Source organism: Macaca nemestrina, chromosome 2, assembly GCF_043159975.1.
Source record: "Macaca nemestrina isolate mMacNem1 chromosome 2, mMacNem.hap1, whole genome shotgun sequence".
Taxonomy (NCBI): Eukaryota; Metazoa; Chordata; class Mammalia; order Primates; family Cercopithecidae; genus Macaca; species Macaca nemestrina.
In genome coordinates this window covers 167,400,993-167,421,321 of record NC_092126.1, presented here as the reverse complement: position 1 = coordinate 167,421,321, position 20,329 = coordinate 167,400,993, and the positions used below count along the sequence as shown (strand labels likewise).

General features: G+C 35.6%; 1 protein-coding gene and 1 long non-coding RNA gene across 3 annotated transcripts in view; both read right to left on the bottom strand.

Annotated features, from left to right (window-relative positions):
* Positions 1-20,329, bottom strand: part of LSAM (limbic system associated membrane protein) — a 656,583-nt gene that overhangs the window by 562,214 nt on the left and 74,040 nt on the right. The gene's annotated exons all lie outside the window — the stretch shown is intronic.
* The window catches only part of LOC139362057 (uncharacterized), a 116,492-nt gene extending 96,163 nt beyond the window's left edge, over positions 1-20,329 (bottom strand). Inside the window, exon 1 of the long non-coding RNA XR_011620345.1 lies at positions 1-20,329. This exon is cut by the window's left edge and continues 43,905 nt beyond it. This is a non-coding gene — a long non-coding RNA (uncharacterized lncRNA).

Here is a 20,329-nt window from a genome sequence, read left to right as displayed (position 1 = left end):
CAAAACTTACAAAAATATAAACTAATTTTTTGCATTGCAAATAACCATATCTCCGTTTCAAGAAGATTGATTCTACTTTGCATTGTTATATGTTTCTATTAATAAGATTTTAAAATTTTATGTGCACATATATGCCCAATGAGATTTTTGTCTCTTAAATTCAGGAAACATGATTTTTTTTCTAAGGGTTAGTTTTATCTTATCTTTTTTTTTTTCTTCTTCTTTTTGAGATAGGGTCTCACTCTGTTCGCCAAGCTGGAGTGCAGTGGCACCATCTCAGCTCACTGCAAACCTCTGCTTCCCAGGCTCAAGCAATCCTCCAACCTCAGCGTCGCCAGTAGCTGAGACCACAGATGTGCACCACAACTGGCTAATTTTTGTATTTTTGGTAGAGATTGGGTTTCACCATGTTGTCCAGGCTGGTCTCAAACTCCTGAGCTCAAGCAATCTGCCTGTCTTGGCCTCCCAAAGTGCGGGAATTACAGGCATGAGCCACCATGCATTACAGAATTTTAGAAATGAAACAGTTCTTAGTGATCCCTGTCTAACACTTTCATTTTTCAGAACATGATACTGAGTATCAGAGGGGCTGTATGTGTCCACACATGTCACATAGATATTTCAGATTCATTCAACAAACATTCATTAAGTACCTACTATGTGTCAGTTTTGTTTCTACACATATCCTAGAGCAGTGGTCTTCTAACATATCCAGAGTCTCCTTCTCTCACTCAACACCTTTGAATCCATATGTTCATTTGTCCATCAGAGTAAGATTAAATAGCACAACTCATTCCTCTACCCCTAAAATCAGTTTCTGGACTTAATAAATAAAACGATAAAATGATATATTTGTGTAATTTTGAAAAATACACAAATGATACTCCGTTTAGGATAAAACACTAATACAGAAAACCAACTTTCCACAAATGTAGGGCAAACCCAGAGTGTTGCTGGAACAATATACAGCAAGTACATTTTCTAAACTTGCTTATGGCTATACTTTGAGCATTAAAGTGCTGATACTTTTATACTTAAATAAAACCAAAGTCATAATAATAAAAATCCCTCCTTCTATTCACTCTTTATGACAGGAGCTTTGATGGTGAGGGCCAGTCTTTTGCTTGTGCATACAGAACTTGCTTCTTCTTCCCTATGCTGACTCTTAACTTGAAGAAGTATTTTCACGGTTACTAGGTCAGTCAAATCACTGCTTCAGAAAACAAATACTGGCTCTCTCCAGACTTATAGGCAAATTTATTTTGGTCTCATTTAACACGGTCAGGCAGCAACTTAATGTGTGTATAGAGAATTGATAGTAACTGTGGTTGAAGGATTTGATAACTTATATCTGATATAAACTTCCTCGTGCTCTCTTTCTTGTACTAGCTAGTTCAGTCACTGTCTCTCCCCCAACCCACCCCATTTTGTTTTAAAATATTTAGTTGTATTTGTTTTCATGGAATTCAAGAATCTCTATTTTAGAATAACCCATAAACTGGATTTTATGAGGCAGAAATTGTAGGTAATGTGACAGTAAAATAAAAGGGTAAGCACAGGAAAAACCAAGATAATGGGAACACAGCTCCATGGTATATCCACACTAGAACTCAAGAAACCCACAGCCAACTTCAGCTCATCTTTTGCTTTTATTTATAATCTTATCAATCAGAAATAGAAATACTATATTTTGAAATGAAAGAATATGGCATGGTAGAAAAATGTCAAATGAGAAAAGGGAAGAGGGACAAGGAAAGACAGACATAAAAAGAGAATGAGATGAAAAATACTACTGTCCATCACTTAGCCAATATTTTTTTACAAGTAGATTTTGAAGCATCAATGTGGGAAAAATAAAAAATCAAAATCTGGGGTATGTAGAGTGACTATATACATCTCTGCTTTCCAGGAAAGTTCTCAGTGTATATCTGGTACTCCAGAATAATTACCGGTAGCAATCCTTCCACTCTCAAAGTTTCACAGTTTGATCCAGAAACTATACAGTCACCCTAAGGATAGAAATTATTCACAATAGGTTGGCAGTTTTACAATTGAATAAATTTGGTCTCATTTCTCATTCATGGCCTGTTGTTTGTAATATAGACCCCTTTGCCAAGGGATCATATTCCGTTCATGCCTCGGTACAATGAATTTGATCCAGGTCAGAATAAACTCAGCTATAATTGCGTTCTTGAAAACCTCTCATATGGCAGACTAAGTGAATAACCAACCCATATCAAAACATCAACAGCCCAAGTATATCTGGCATTATGATTTCCCTGTCATGCATTTGTCTTCCTTTTTCTTTAACAAAGCACCTGACATTCAAGGTTTGTTTCATCCTGTCCTATGAGAAGGAAGGGGAAGTGGTGGTTTGAAACAGCCTCATTGCTAGGAATAGGCATTTTTTAAACCACTGTAACCTTAATAGTAATTTAGAGGCCATGACTGTGTAACCCCCAGAAATTAGCCTTCATTTCCATTTCACCGAAAGCATTTGTGACATTTTTTACTTGTAAAGCAATATATCCAAACTAGTATTAATTCCCAACCACAGAATTAATCCTCACTAGAAGCTGCGTTCAAAACATCTTTTCTTTTAACCTATTACTTCTGCGAAATTTTAAAACATAATAAAATGAGGTGAAAATATCAAAAATCTCCTGAAGAGGATAAAGGGAAACAAATACTTTTATTTATTATTGGTGACGCTCTTATTTATAGTTGGTGACAAAATTAATTTTCAGAAATTACCTGGCTAAAGCTGTTACACTTAAAATATGTATTATGTTTGACAAGTCAATCCTACTTTTGTAATCTGTATAATTTTTAGGAAAGCAGTCTCTTGGTTCAGACTGCTGGAATTTCCATCTTGGCTTAGCTTCTTGGCAGACTTGTGACACTGGGCAAGTTACTTAAACTCCCAGTGCCTCAATTCCCTCAGTTGTATTCCACTGAATATGGAAAATATCTGTATCTAATGAATAGAACTATTGCAAAAATTAAATGAGTTAGTGGATGTAAAGTGTTTAGAAAAGTTCTGCACTAAAAGTAATCAATAACAGCTATTATTATTATGCTTTAGAAATAAAAGCACCAGCACATAAGGATAATATTGAAAGTGTATTATATTGTATCTCAATTTAAAAAATGAAAACAACTGGGTATCCATCAATATTAGAATAAAGTATGATGTGAAGTGCATACTGTGGAATATTATGTATCTCAAAATGTAAAAAATATACTATATATGTGTCTATTCTTCTTGCTGGATTTTTTTAGTATGAGAAGCAAACTGTACAGTTATTTACTTAGTATCATCACACTTTAAATTAAAAAAAACAAACAAACAGAATAATGACCTTCCCCCAAAAAACTGCACAGACACACACTCATACACACACACACACACAAACACACACACACACACTCACTCACATATTTCTTCATAATTTTTTAGCATTTACTGTCAGGCGCTGTTACAGCATTGGGTTGTAGCAGTAAACAAAACAGACACAAATATTGGCCCTCACAAAACATAGTCTAAGGTGTGAGGACTCTCTCACACACAAATAAATGAATAAATAAAATATATATTATATCTGGTGCTAAGTGTTACAGGAAAAAAATAAAGCAATGTAGTCCCACGCATGGGATTTCCAATGAGGCTACAATGGTTAGGGGGATACTAACTCCAAACAGGGTGGTGAAGAAAAGTCTCGCTGGGGAAATAAAAAAGAAGACGTTTGGGCAGAATCCTGAAAGAGATGAAGAGGTGAAGTATATTTACATGTTTTCTGATCAAGTGCATGTGTTTGTATATTTTGTGTGAATATGGAAGGAAAATATATGAAAGTATACCAAATTGTTGAATATATTACATTTAATTACTTCAGGGAGGCTACATGTTGGGGATGTAAACCTGGAAGAGTTGTAACTGTCTTCTTCATACATTTTTATTAGTACATATGTTACTTTGGATATTAAAATAATTAAGAAGATTAGAGCTAATAAATAAAAGAGTAGGTGGAGGATGGAAATGAGCCTTGGAATCAGAAGAATTAATTTCCAGTCACAGCACATAGCAGGTGCTAAATAAATGCCGGTCTAAGTAAAATTTCACTATATTCTTTCACCATTTAAATATTCTACAGATAAGGCAATGAGGCCTGCAGAGGTACAACTATTGATTAAGGACACACAAATACTAATTGCTGACAGTATGTACCCCATACGACCGTCCTCCTTTATCTGTGGTTTCACTTTCCATGATTTCTGTTACTCTCGGCTGCAGTTCAAAAATATTAAATGGAAAATTATAGAAATAAGCAATTCATAAGTTTCAAATTGCACTGCATTCTGAGTGTGGTGATGAAATCTCAGATCAGTCTTGTTCCGCCCTGCCTGGGACATAAATTATCACTTTGTCCAGCTCATCCATGCACTAGTCACTTAGTAGCTATCTTGCTTATCAGATCAACTATCATGGTATCACAGTGCTTACGTCAAGGAACACTTTTTTTACTTAATAATGGCCCCAAAGCACATAAGTAGCGATGCTAGCAATTTGACCATGCCAAAGAGAAACCATAAAGTGTTTCCTTAACATGAAAAGGTGAAAGTTCTTTACTTAATAAGAGAAGAAAAAAATTGTATGCTGAGGTTGCTAAGGTCTACAGAAAGGAGAAGTCTTCTATCCATGAACTTGTGAAGGATAAAAGAAATCCATGGTGGTTTTGCTGTCACTTTAAACTGTAAAAGTTATGAGGTGCCACAGTGCATGGTAAGTGCTTGGTTAAGATGCAAAAGGCAATAAACTTGTGGATTTGGGACCATCCTTGGTTTCAGGCATCACTGAGGGTCTGGAAACATTTCTTCCACAGAGGAGGGATGACTATACCCATTTTTACCAGGGGATTTGCCTTTATAACATCCTCAGTACTTTTTGTAAAGAAGCTTTTTTTTTTTTTTTTTCCCCCCCAGCCCTGACAGTTTCAATAAACTGCCTGAGAGTTTATTGGAAAAGTTTGCATAAAGGAGGAGGGATTCAAAAGTTTGGATTTGGGGGAGTAGAACTGAAGAAAGAGCTGCACTGCTGAGAGTGAAGGCAGTGTACCTGCTGTGTCCTACAAACAATACCATTGATTAGTTTAAATTTCTCTTTGTTTATTTCCCACACCCTACCTTCCAGTGGAGATGCCATTAAACAGGAAAATGATCAAAAGCTAGACATCTGAAGGGACAAGATACAGAATGAGGACACCTCAGCAGCATCAGTCTCTGGGTAACAGAGAAGTAGCTTTGGAACCTGACAGGGGAATGGCAGGAGAGTTCACCATGGCTATGTTGGAAACGGATTCTAAAGACTTTTCCAGAGTCAGCAGCATGTTCACATATGTACCCGAGCTCTCGAACGTTCTGAGCTCTCACATTACATGTAATTATGTTCCTTGTCAACTGAATACAGTAAGAGTTCATCAGCCTGGACTAAACAGCCTCTTCCCAATAATTATAATAATACTCCACTGGAAACTACAGAATGGATGGCAGTGATGAACTAAATGAATAGAAACATAGCCCTGTTTATCTGGATTGCAGCTGAAATGTGAAAGATGCTTTTGCCATCCAATATCATTCCCTTCAAACTAGCTGGCTTACACGTAATGTGAATAAATATATTTGAATGTCTGGAAATCTTCAACGAAGTTCAAAGAAATGTTCAACTAGAAACCAAACCAAAGTATATCTCATTGCTTCTCAGGGACATATATCAACTAACTCCTTATTTCAATGTATTAACACGCCCAGCATGTGGATATATATCATCCTCTTTCAGGAAACGAAGTGTGTAAAATGGCACTTCGGGTGTCAGAGGAAATTGTAGTTAACCCTTCAAACCTTGTGTCACGCTTCTTCACCAGCTCCATAGTTTGGTTAAAAGGTTCATCAGACTTCACCATATGTACAGGCAGTGGAGGGAGACAACAACTCTAGGTATTTGGGCAGAAAGTTCCACTTTTTATAAAATTTTTCCATGACTTCTCTGATGTTTCCAACACTAGGGTAGTCAACACAAAGGGATCCTTTAAAATCCACACATCACTCCACGAATACCTGATTATCATTGATGTGGAATTAGTTTAGCATGGCAGCTAGTGGAGAGCAAAGTTCTAAAGTACATACAATGGAAGAGTTGGGTTGAAGAAAAAGACAAAGAAACAGATCCAGAGTATGGGATCTTGCCATTCAACCCTAACTTACATGAGCTCTAAGGGACCTCATATGGTGACTAGTGCAAAGAGAAACTGAAGGCAGCAAGAGAAGTCACAAGTAGAGACAGAAGAACTCAGGAAAGACCAGCCAATCTCGTTTACTTTATAGTGTCAGCTAGGGACAAAACTGAGTCTAATGATGGGTCATTAAATACATCCCCTTTGAAGATTTGTGCTCTAATATGGAAATACTCTCTGTTAGATACACAGTCATAGCTCTTTTACCTAGTCTCTCCAGAGAATGTGATGTACCTCAAAGTAAAACATTCAAATAACCAAAAGTTATCTCTTTAATCTTAAAAAACATGCTTTTGTTTTAACAGTTTTTCTTGTAACTAATTATAAAATATATCAATCACGTTCTTTAACTCATATGTATTCCACTTCAACAAGCACTTGCTGCAATGTATAATAATGACTTTTTTGGGATGTCTTGAATATTTATATAGGGTTATTTGCCTCCATGTGAAAAGGTTTAAATACTTGTCCTAAGTTTATAGCTGTATAGTTTCTTCCCTGTGTCATTGGTGGTCTGAACAAAGAGATGCTTGCTTCCTTTTGTAAAATGTAGAATTTCATACCTAACTTCGTTAAGATTCTAAATGCAGGTCAGCTTCCTCTACAACTCATTCAGTTGGGCTCTGTACCCTTAGAGTTGGGCTCTGTACCCTTAGAGTTTTCTCACTTGTTCTTGTGTTCAAAGACATGTTCTGGATGGTAGTGATTATCCAGAATCTGACCTCTGGATAATCAGGGTGGTATGCTTCAACAAAAACATTAGGTTCATGAGACAGAGATACAGCTGCAGGCAAACCAAGAGGAAATGAGGGTTAACAATACTGCATGCCTAGAAATATGATGAAGTTATTAAAAGGGTTAGGTGACCTAACTGGGAAAATTTAGACAAAGATAAATTGTATTCATCTACTCTTTTAGTGAATTTTTCAAAGTGATCAATTAACTCTGGCTAGTTCTGCACAAGAGTTACAGTTGGAACCCTATAATTATAGTACTTGATAATATTTAATTTAACACTTTATTATAAACTGCCTTGGTATTGTTATTTAATTACTTCATATGCAAAAGTTACATTTTATAAAAGGACCATACACTTCTTGAACACAGAAATCCTGTCTTCCCACCTAATTTGGGTTCCTCTACCTCCTCCTACCAAAATAATCCAGTACGTGCAGAGTACACTCCATAATTCTGTACTGAATTGAATTGCTATACATGAATCTTTAAAATTAGGATAGTATAAACCTCTTTCCAGAACTATCTAGACCAGTGACAATACAAAAAATGGGGGGAGAGAAGAAGCAAAGAGTATAGGTATATTATGTAATAAAATCAAGAAATTCATTTTCCATCCCATATTTTAATATAATGAAATGCAATTATTTTATAATTTCCACTGAAAGTTTACATATATGAGCACGTTCACATGAACACTGGATTATAAATTATTAACCGACTTCAGGAAATAGTCGTTTGTATCTATTAAGTTAATGATTCAATTAAAATAAAGTTCATAAAAATCATTGTAGGAGAGCCTCTAAAATTTCCCAATTGCCTATCAATTCAATGGTTTTGTAAAAAAATTTTATTTGGAACTTGACCACTATGAGCATTACTAATAGAGTTTGACTGAAGACAGTATTACCAGGATCTACTAAAACCCTTCCCACATTTTCCTTTTCACCGTTGAAGTTGGAGTCACTTAATGCCAACATAAACTTTTAATTCTGATCAGGGGATATTTAAAAAGCTGTTAGCTAACAGAATAGTTGGTCTTGCTTCACCTTCATACCCAGATCTGAAATTAACTGATTGTCCTGTCTTTTTCAGTGTTCCAGCCATATACCCTTGGTTCTTTCCAAGACATCCCTGAATCAAAAGCAAAAGCAGGTATTCCCAAGGTCAGACACTTCTATGCAAATTCCACACCTTGTTGATGCTACCTGCCTCTTCATGTGTACTGCTATTTATAACTACCTTGTTACAAACACCTTAGTTCAGGCCTAGTCATTTCAGCCTTCACTGTCTCTATCACTATCGGAGACATGGCTCTGGCAATTACCAAAACATTGTTGTGAGTTAGTCTTTGTTGAATTTGCAGAATCATAGTCCCAGTTTCTTTCCCTTGGCAATGAAGAAGTTTCAGTATTTCCTTATAGCTAGAAACACACAATTATAAAATTTTATAGTTGACAGGGATTAAGGAGATCCTTCAAGTTTAAAGCTGATTTGGGCATTGCATGCAAATGCGATGTTTTATGATAGGTTGCCTTAGAGTCTGTCAGAGGAAAGACTAAACATATATGCATTCTCAAAAGAAAGTAATAGGACCAGGATAGACACTGGGGCATCATCAATGGTTTTGTACTTCCAGAGGGAAATACGGAGAAAGTAATCAAAGACTTTAAAACTACATAAAAAGCTCTCTCTCTCTAGGTGTATATGTGTGTGTTTGTGTGTGTGTGTGTGTGTGCATGTGTGTAACATTTTCTTGAGGAACAGGGAATTTAGAAGACTGAGATGAACACAACACGTATATCTAAATGGCATGACTGATTCTCCAGCATTCCATTATAGATGCTGTTTGTTTATCACATAATAATATATAACTGGCTTCAACAGTGATTCAAATAAGTAGCTCATTGTATTAGCTATTGACTCTATAAAATAAAATTCATGACATAAAATTAACTTGTTCTTTACCATATATATGTATGTGTGTGTGTGTGTGTGTGTGTGTTTCACATGGATATGTGCATAAATATTCTGAGTTTTAAGATTTGAGTAATATCTGCAGTAAGGAAAAAAACAGCAAGCAAATTGATATATAGTCTGCCTCACATTTTCAAGAAAATTCTTTTCTTAAAAAATAAGCATTCCTGCTGATCGGGAATTACTGTATAAAAATATCTCATTTATTTGACAAAGGTGCAAAGAACATACATTGGGAAAAAGACAATCTCTTCAATAAATGGCCCTCAGAAAACTGGATATCCATATATAGAAGAATGAGACTCGACCTCTGTCTCTTACCATATACAAAAATCAAAATCAGATGGGTTAAAGATTTAAATGTGAGACCTGAAACTATGAAATTACTAAAAGAAAACATTGGGTAAACTCTCCACAACATTGGTTTCGGCAAAAATTTCTTGAGTAATACTCCAAAAGCACAGGCAACTAAAGCAAAAATAGACAAATGGATCACATTAAGTGCAAAGGCTTCTGCATAGCAAAGGAAACAATCTGCAAAATGAAAAGACAACCCACAGAAATGGAGGAAAATATTTGCAGACTATCCATCTGATAAGGGATTATAACCAGAATATACAAGGAGCTCAAATAACTCTACAGGAAAAAAATCTAATAATAATGGGCAAAATATCTGAATGGACATTTCTCAAAAGAAAACACATAAATAGCAGACAAGTATATAAAAAGGTGTTCAATATCATTAATCATGAAGAAAAATGCAAATCAAAACTACAATAAGACATCATTTCATCCCAGTTAAATTGGCTTTTATCCAAAACACAGGCAATGCAAATTCTGGCAAGGATATGGAGAAATGAGAACCATGATAGACTGTTGGTGAGAATGTAAATTAGTATAGCCACTATAGAGAATAGTTTGGAGGGTCCTCAAAAAACTAAAACTAGAATTACCATATGATCAAGCAATCCCACTGCTAGCTATATACCCCAAATAAAGGAAATTGGTGTTTCATAGAAGAGATAACTGCATTTCAATGTTTATTACAGCACTATACACAATAGTCAAGATTTGGAAGCAACCTATGTGTCTACTAACAGACAAGTAGATGAAGAAAATGTACATATTATATACAATGGAGTACTATGCAGCCATAAATAAAGAAATCCTGTCTTTGTAACAACATGGATGGAACTGAAAGACATTATGTTAAGTGAAGTAAGCCAGGCACAGAAAGAAAAACTTCACATGTTCTCACTCATTTGTGGGAACTAAAAATTAAAACAATTGAACTCATGGAGATAGAGAATAGAATGATGGTTACCAGAGGTTTGGAAGAATAGAGGTGGTGGGAGTGGGCGGTGGGAAATGGTGATGGTTAATAGGTACAAAAATATAGTTATATATGATGAATAAGACCTAGTATTTGAGAGTACAACAGGGTAATTAGTTAGCAGTAATCTGGTGTACATTTTAGAATAACTGAGAGAGTACAATTGGAATGTTCGTAACACAAAGAAATGAAGAATGCTTAAGGTGATAGAAAACACATTTTCCAAATGTAAAAACACATGTCCAAAGCATGTACAGATGACACCTATAGATTTAAACAGTAATTAAATAATATAATTTAAAACCTTGCACATGGTAACTAAATTATTTCCAGAATACTGGGTATAGAGGATTGCAAAATATTATTTATCCAGTACATTTTAAGACAATAAAAAAGTTCATATACAGGGTATACTCCTCAAAGAGATGGTCTAACATGCAAATTGAAAATTTTATTTTGAGACACATTTTATATATATGCTGCATAGGTTCTAGGTAAGGTTTACAACCATTGAGCCCAATTACCTTGTTCCAAAGCTAATATAAGTAAATAATAAATAAACCCTAAAAGGAAGACTCTAAAAAGAATTTACATCAGTTCACTCTTCATTGAAAGTAACAGAAAATCTCCCCTGGAGCTTACCCAAGGAAAACAATAAAACTGACTTGTTTTTGCAAACAAAGTAAAACACAGAATTAAAAAAATAAATAAATAAAAATTAAAAAAGAGGTTGAACACCTAGGTCTTAGGAAAGCAAAACAGTAGGAAACTTTAGGAAACTTGGAGGCAGAAATTCATGAAGAATCTCCTTGGGTTTCTTCCTTATGATACATGAGTTCCAATTACTTTCTATCCTTGAATGAGAGTGCTTCATATTCAAACTGCTAGGAAAGTATTGTTTAGTCTACTCGCCTGAATCTAGATAGAGAATGCTTCATGGTTGACAGGCAGAATGGCACCAGGTAGAACACAGGAGTGTCTGTTCCTCAAAGAAAAAGCTAGTTGCTTTTACTGGAAGGAGGGAAAAGAATTCTAGCAGGCCAACACACTACAGCCCTCTTAGAAAGGCAACACAAGAATTTATTCTTCATTTTTCCCTCAACATAGGTGTTTCCTGGACTTCAGTAGTAATCGAGTAATATATGGTATATAGTAATATAGTGTGAGGATATATGGATATAGGGGAGATGCTGGATGACAATAGTCTAGATGACTTGGGAACACTGCATCTGAGGTTACTAACCTCAGAGGCAAATGCATACAAAAAGGAATGGCATAGAAGCATAAACCCCTCCCCACACTTGGAAGGAGGAAAAGCTTTGTTATGCAAAGTTACATCTGATAGCAATTTTTTAAAACAATGAAAGCCTGTTAAATATACTCATTACTAGAGCTTAATAATAAAATCCACTGATCGAAATGCTTTTTTCACTTTAATATGATTGATTTATTAGATAAAAGACATTCTGTCTCTTTATGCATACCTGTTTCTACACAGAAATGCTGACTGAATCATTTGCACTATAAAGCACAAAAATGTGAGTCATTCTAATATCATATCTTAATGAAAGGTGTTACTGGTTTTAATAAAATTTTTAAAATAGTAATATGTACAAATAGAAAGCTAAAAATTGTTAATAGAACAAACATGTATTTGGTAATTATTCTCCATCAAAAAGTGTTTTTGGAATAATATTGAGTATAAGGAAATAAATAGTTATTTCCAGTTACAAACTTTGGATTACATTTAAATGTCTGCCTATTTGCCTTTGATATCTTTACCACGTATAAAATCTATGGGTTATTTTTGTCATACTAAACTACACTAAACCTAGTTTCAATGAAAGAAAAGTTCGCTTGATTTGACCTTTCTAAATGTCGTTACTATAAAATATTACGTTTAAAATTATATATTAAACTTACTGAGAACAGAGTCTATGATACATACTACTTTTTGGTTGAGTCTTTTCTAAGATACAATACATTTGTACTGGGTGTATAATATACTTTTAACGAATTCATCAGTCCAGCAATCAATAAGAAAATATTTTCCCTTGAGTTAGCAGGTAGTGAAAAAATGTAAGTTTTGTATGTGATACAAACTCAAAAAGTGTTCAAATAAGATCAAGAACCTGAATATTTTCAAATGGTGATGATAAAAAATGCATAGGCTTGGCCTTTCTCCAACAAAGCACTATGGAATCATATCCAGACCAACCATAGTCATCTTGGTAAAACCGACTGGATGTCAGAAATGTAGCTGGTTCCAATGTGTAAAGGTTGCCTAGCCTATGCATTAAGAAGCTTTTTAGGAAACTTCACTCATATTATCCTGGACAACAAGCTGCAGTTTAATTGGAGTAAACTTTTTATTTTTATTTTATTTTAAAGTTCAGGGGTACATGTGCAGGATGTACACGTTTGTTACATAGGTAAGCATGTGCCATGGTGGTTTGCTACACAGATCTTTGACAAACCTGACAAAAATAAGCAATGAAGAAAGGAGTCTGTATTTAATAAATGGTGCTGGGAGAACTGTACCATTTTCTAGCCATATGCAGAAAATTGAAACTGGGCCCCTTCCTTAAACCAAATTCAAAAATCAACTCAAGATGGATTAAAGACTAAAATGTGAAACTGAAAACTATAAAAACCCTGTGAGAAAATCTAGGCAATAACATTCAAGAGATAGGCACAGGCAAAAATTTCACGACGAAGATGACAAAAGCAATTGCCACACAAGCAAAAATTGACAAATGGGATCTAATTAAACCAAAGAGCTTCTGCACAGCAAAAGAAACTACCATCAGAATGAACAAATAGCCTACAGAATGAGAGAAAATTTTTGCAATCTATCCATCTCACAAAGGTCTAATATCCAGAGTCTACAAGGAACTTAAACAAACTTACAAGAAAGAAAAATCTCATTCAAAAGTGGGAAAAGGACATAAACAGACACTTCTCAAAAGAAAGCATACATACAGCCCACACATAGGAAGTAACTTTTTCTTTGTTTCCCTACCAAACTGAACAAGGAGAGATTGGATTGCCTAAAGCCAATATATGAGTCAACATATGACTTCTGTCAAAAAGTACCTCTTTTTAAGACTAATCAACTTTTCATGAAAATGAAGGCCAAGACTGATAGGCAATGAGAATCAGTGTATTTTTTCCAAGGACAGATATGGTCTTTTGACACTGATTACTTTCAATGACCATCCATGCTTAGCTGCACAAAGAACTATCATTCAGGGTCCTCCCCATAGATATATTTACATGAGTGAAGAAAAGGTTGCAATGACCATGGAGGAAAACATCTAAGGATTAAAGAAGTCCTAGTATGTGGTCCCCAAGAAGGTATGGAGGAAGTGCCTCAGAAGTAATGCATTTTTATTCATTTATTTAGTAGCTGTTTTGTACTAGGGGCTGGGAATTCACAAATGATTGATAAACTCTGTGCTCTTAAGGGCCATCATCCTCTCTGCTTTACTACAATAAAAGTGGCCAGGATTAAAGAATGATTCTACGTACAAAAGCCAAGGCCTACTGATTTGGACATTTCATGATATTTTCTTAGTCTTCCTTATCAATGACACACATGCCCTCCCATCCCACATTATCTTCCTGAGCCACCGCATTGCCTAGCCCTTCACAAAATATGGATGGTAGGGAAGGGTGGATCTATGTGATTTGCCAGACTTCAGGAGTAAGACAGCTGGCATATCTAAAACCTGTAACAATTACTTGTATTATTTCTACACCTTACCTAAACACTTCTAACTGGCATATTAGACTTGACCAAACAGATTAACAACCCATTCAATAACAATTGATCAGATTAATGCTAAGATAATTGGATCATTTCATTAGAAGAGTCATCGGAATAGAGAGAGACCAATAAGATCCTAGACTTCTTGAATATGAGGCATTACATGAAAGAAATCACACCCAGAAGCATTTTCAAATTAGTGTCAGTGTTCTGTTGCTTAAACTAAGTCATAAAATATGTATATGCTAAATACTTAGCAAAAGGTAAAAAGAGAAATTAGGAAGTCATCCACTACTAAGGCAGTAGAATATAAATAAATCCCACCTGAATCACAAGTTTGTATATCCCTTTTATTTCTTCTATAATTTATCAGATGTACCTCTCTCACCACCTGTGTTTCCCTACCTCTAAATAAGTAGAGAATGTTGCTTTCTCGTCTTTACATTTATTGTTTTTCTTCTTCTTCTTCTTTTTTTTTTTTTTTTTTTTTTTTTTTGTCTTTTTTTGAGATAGAGCTTAGCTCTTGTTGTCCAGGCTGGAGTGCAGTGGTGCAATGTCAGCTCACTGCAACATCTGCCTCTCGGGTTCAAGTGATTCTCCTGCCTCAGGCTCCTGAATAGCTGGGATTACAAGTGTTGTCTGCCACCACGCCCGGCTAATTTTTTTGTATTTTTAGTAGGGATGGGGTTTCACCATATTAGCCAGGCTGGTCTCGAACTCTTGACCTCAGGTGATCCATCCACCTCAGCCCCCCAAAGTGCTGGGATTACAGGCTAGAGCCACCATGCCCCCTGGCCCGTTTTTCTTCCTTTCTTTTTTTTTTTTTTTAAAAAAAAACTTTACAAGAAATCCACTGCTTACAAACAGGACTAATGACACAACTGCTTCTCTTGTATTTGCTTCCACACACATTCAACATTCCTTTCAGGTGGAATGACTGTGGCTCTGTGCCATCTCGAAATCTACTGGTCTCCAAGCACAAACGAACATTCTCTTAAACTAATGAAATGAGTGGCAGGCAGGTAAGTGGAAGCAAAATTGCTTGTGGTAAATGTGGGTGGGCGGAAAATATTAGCTGCTTGATAGGTTTTTTAAAATGCTGTAATAATATTTCCTATGTAATTAACAGTGTGAGCAGAGCACCAGCAAAGGCTCAGAGGATGCCCACAGAGTTCCACTGCAGCCGTGCACAGAGGAGGTGAAGAATGCTCCCTACAGGTGAAAACTAGGCTAATACACAATGATTGAAGACTGAAGGCAACCTTGCACTCATAACTCCAAAAGATGCATTTGCCACAAGTGAGGCAGGAGTTATGTTTACTCTGCTGTAAGCCCCCAAAACCACTTTTGTTAATATTTAGGTAGCTCACCTGTATCTCTGAAGATATATATATATATTTTTATGTACAGAAAGAGTGAGTGGGAAGTTATTAATATCCATTGCTGACAGTGATTGTCAAGATTCTTAAAAAAGTAAAGGACCAATTGAAGATAAAATAATTTTAGATTTATGTAGTAAAATATTCACAAAGCTACATGAAGAGTCTTTGGTCAGAGAAGCCTTGCTCTGAATCTATGTCATAAGCTTCCTCTTAAAAGTGACTGGTTTCAACAAGCTGTTTCAGTCAAATAGGCTGGTTATTCCCCAAATTCACAAGGAAAAAACAATGTCTACATCATGTTGGTCTGTTTGATGGGATTCACCAGCTATAAGTGTGAGATGAAAGAATAACTAGTGACCAAATGTTGTAATAAGATATGTTATAATAGAGATCATATGTCACTTAACAAAAAATCCATCCAGGGTTGTTTCTAAGTCTTCCCTTTTTAAACTTTTAGAAAACAAGCAGCATTTTGAAAGATGGAAGATAAACCTCATGGCTAAGAAGTTAGAATTTTACTTCACTGGAAAAGAAAGTTTATTTTTGATAAATGGAAATGAGATGATCAAACATTCTAGAATGGGTACAAGGTAATTTGTATTATTTGAAGTACATAGGTAGATTTTAAGGACAATTCAAGGACAAAGTTTAAGATCTAATGTGCAGAAATTACAGAAGAAATAACTGTATTATGTTTATTGAAGGAAATTCACAGCTTTTCCATAGAGAAGCAAGCAAGAAAAAAAAAAAGAGAAGATTGATCCTGTGATATGAAGGCTCCAGCTAGGGGTTGTAAGGAATACAACAATAAATAAGACAGAGCTTCTGCCTACGAAGACCTTACAACCTACTGGTTGAGGCAGACAGATGCAGCAAATAGTTGTAATAGAAGGCTGAATGTGATACACATTGAGCAGTCAAGGGAAAAAATGTTATTTACAACACTGGCTGCAGTTTGAGCCACAATGATAGAAGTATTCATTCCAAGGACAGCATTGCTCTTACCTTCCAGAAAATATTTTTATGTAACTCTTCTGGCTGTGTCTCTTCTTCCCACTCTGGCAGGTCTATCAAAGAGAAGAGAGACCAAGAGATATAAAGTATAGAAATATGGGCTTGCCCTCTAGCCACTCTAGAATGAATAAGTTTAGAGGAGGGCACAGAGATTTAAAGAAAAGGAGGAAGAGGAGGGTCACTGGAGAAACATGAAGTGGCTAAAAATAGAAGTGTTAGGGAAAATAGAATGTTATTGACTGGAATTACGTCCCTCTCCAAAAATCCATACATTAACGTCTCAGCTCCCACCCCTCCCAAACCTTCCTCACCTCAGAATATAACCATGCACGGAGCTAAGTTCTTTAATGAAGGAATTAAGTTAAATGAGGCCTTTAATGTGGGCCCCTAATCCAACATGACTGGTGTCTTTATAAGAATCAGAAGAGCCACCAGTGGGGCGCATTCACAGAGAAATGGCCACAGGATGAGTCAGCAAGAAGACAGAAATTGCGAGCCAACAAGAGAGGCCTCAGAAGAATCCAACCCTGGTACCACCTTCATTTTAAACTTCCAACAACCCCAGAACTGTGGGAAAAAAAATTCTATTGTTTGTCTATGGTATTTTGTTGTGGCAACCCCAGCAAACTAATACATTGAACTAGTGATGTCAGGTTGAAAACAGAATATTAAAACGAGCAAAACGTACTGTTATTTATTTTTAGTATGTGCTATAGTCTGTATCTGTTTCTTATCATTAAGCTTTTAAAAATTCTGTGCGTACAACACTTTTGTAGTTATAGTGTTTTGGGGAAAAAAAGGGAAAATATCTTTGAGGGGACATAAAACAGAAGACATCAGCTGTAAGGAAGGAGTCTATAAATATGTAATTAAGAATTCAACAAGAACAAGAATTTAGTAAAGCTAAGAGAAGAATGGGAGGATTCTAGAAAGATGATGGAGAAGGAAGCACCAGAAATCTGTCTCTCCACCTAGATAACAATTGTACTGGCAAAATCTGTCTGCTTAATTATTTTGGAAATCTAGAGTGTACTGAAGGCTTAGAAATGTCTGGGAAGAGCTTGAAGAGTAAATGGTGACTCATTTTGTCCCATTTCATCTATTAGCAGAGTAGTAGCTACCCTTCACCCAACCCTCAGTGTCTTGGCAGGCAGTTGTACACGTATTACCTAAGCAGCATGCACACATTTTGTGGGGAGTTGAAGGGAGGGTAAAAATGACCCTGCCATCCAAAATATCAGGGATCTATGCACTGATCACTGATTGCTGCTTGTGATCACAGAAGTGCAGACAAAGAGGTGCCGTCCGTGGTTGTTTCATGTCCCCCCACAGGTGCAAGCTGAAATAGAGAACAGAAATATAACAGGGAAAATCAACAAAACCAGAAGTTGGTTCTTCAAAAAGATCAACAACATTAACAAACTTTAGCTATAGATGGACTAAGAAAAAACAGAGAAAACGAAAATTATTGAAATCTTAAATAGAAGTGGAGACATCGCTGCTGATTCTACATAAATAAAAAAAGATTATAAGAGAGTACTGAGAAAATTGTATACCAACAAATGGGATATTTCTAGAATCACAAAACCTACCAAAACTATGCCATAAATAAATAGAAAATCTGAATATATCTTCAAGCAGTAAAGAGATTGGATCATAAATCAAAAATCTCTTGAAAACAACATCCCAGTAACTGATGACTTCACTGGTGAATGCTATCAAACATTTAAAGAAGAATACTAATCCTTCTCAAACTTCTCCAAATATTTGAAGAGGAGGGAACATTCCCCTTACTTATTCATGAAGCTAGCATTACCGTGATATCAAAGCAGAAAAAGACACTGCAAGAAAAAACTACAGACCAATATCCCTTATGAACATTGATGCAAATATCCTTAACAAAATATTATAAAACTAAATTTAGCAGCATATGAAAGGATTATACACAATTACCAAATAGAATTTATTCCTGGAATAAAGGATGGTTTGAAACAAAAATTGATCAATGTAATATACCACATTAACAAAATAAAGAGGAAAAATACACATTATCATCCTAATTTTTGCATTTGTCAAAATTCAACATCCTTTTACAACAAAAGCAATCAACATACTAGTAACAGAAGAAAAGTACCCCAACATAGGAAAAGCCATATATGAAAACCCATGGTGAACATCAAAATCAATGGTGAAAGACTGAAAACTTTTCCTCTCAGATCAAGAACAAGGCAAAGGTGTGTGCTTTCATCACTTCTTTTGTTGTTGCTGTTTTTTTTTTTTTTTTTTTTTTGAGACGAAATCTCGCTCAGTCGCCCAGGCTGGAGTGCAGTGGCGCGATCTCGGCTCACTGCAAGCTCCGCCTCCCGGGTTCACGCCATTCTCCTGCCTCAGCCTCCCGAGTAGCTGGGACTACAGGCGCCCGCCACCTCGCCCGGCTAGTTTTTTGCATTTTTAGTAGAGATGGGGTTTCGCCGTGTTAGCCAGGATGGTCTCGATCTCCTGACCTCGTGATCCGCCCACCTCGGCCTCCCAAAGTGCTGGGATTACAGGCGTGAGCCACTGCGCCCGGCCATCACTTCTATTCAACATAATACTAAGTCTCATCCACAGCGATTAGGCAAGAGAAAGAAATTAAAGATATCCAAATTGAAATGGAAAAAGCACATGTATCTTTCTTTGGAGATACATGATCTTCTCTAGAGAATACTATAAAGATTACACACACACACACACACAAACCTGTTAGAAATAATAAATAATTTCAGCAAAGTAGTACACAAAATCAACACACAAAATTGGTTACATTTCTGTACACCAAAAATGAACAATCTGAAAAGAAAATTTTGAAAATAATTCAATTTATGACAGCATCAAAAACAACAAAATACTTAGGAATAAACTTAATAATAAGAAGAAACACTTGTACAATAAAAACTATAAAACATTGCTGAAAGAAATTAAAGAAGTTATAAGTAAATGGAAAGACATCCCATGTTTACAAATTGAAAGACAACATTACTAAGATATCAATACTACCCAAAGTGGACTACTAGTTCGATACAATCCCCATCAAAATCCCAATGGCATTTTTTGCAGGACTTCAAAACTTACTACATAGCTACAGTAATCAAAACAGTTCAGTACTAGCATAAAGACACACACACACACACACACATATATATATATGCCAATGGAATAAAATAGAGAACCCCAAAATAAACCTTTGCCTGTATGATTAAATAATTTTTGACAAGGGTACCAAGACTATTCAATAGGGGAAAGGATGGTATTAACAAATGGTGCTGGGAAAACTGGATGTCGAAATTCAAATGAAAGAAGTTGGATCCTTACCTAATACCATATACAAAAATTAACTCAAAGTAAATAAAGGACCTAAATGTGAAATGTAAAACTGTAAAATTCTTAGAGAAAGACAGGGCAAATCACAACATTGGATGGCAATAATTTCTTGGAAATGACACGAAAGGCACAGACAACAAAACAAGACAAAAAAGGCAAAAGGTGAACTTTATGAAAGTTTTTAAAAATTGCACTGAAAGACACTATCAACAGAGTAAAAAGGCAATACACAGAATGGTAGAAAATATTTGTAAATACTACCATAAAAAGAATACTCAGAATATTAATTGAATATTGACCTTATTAAAAATTGGGCAAAAGACTTGAATAGACATTTCTCCGAAGAAGATACAGAAATGACAAATAAGCACAGGAAAAGATGCTCAACATAACTAATTATTAGGGAAAAGCAAATCAAAACCACAATAGGTGCCATCTCACACTCATTATATAGCTGCTATTAAATATA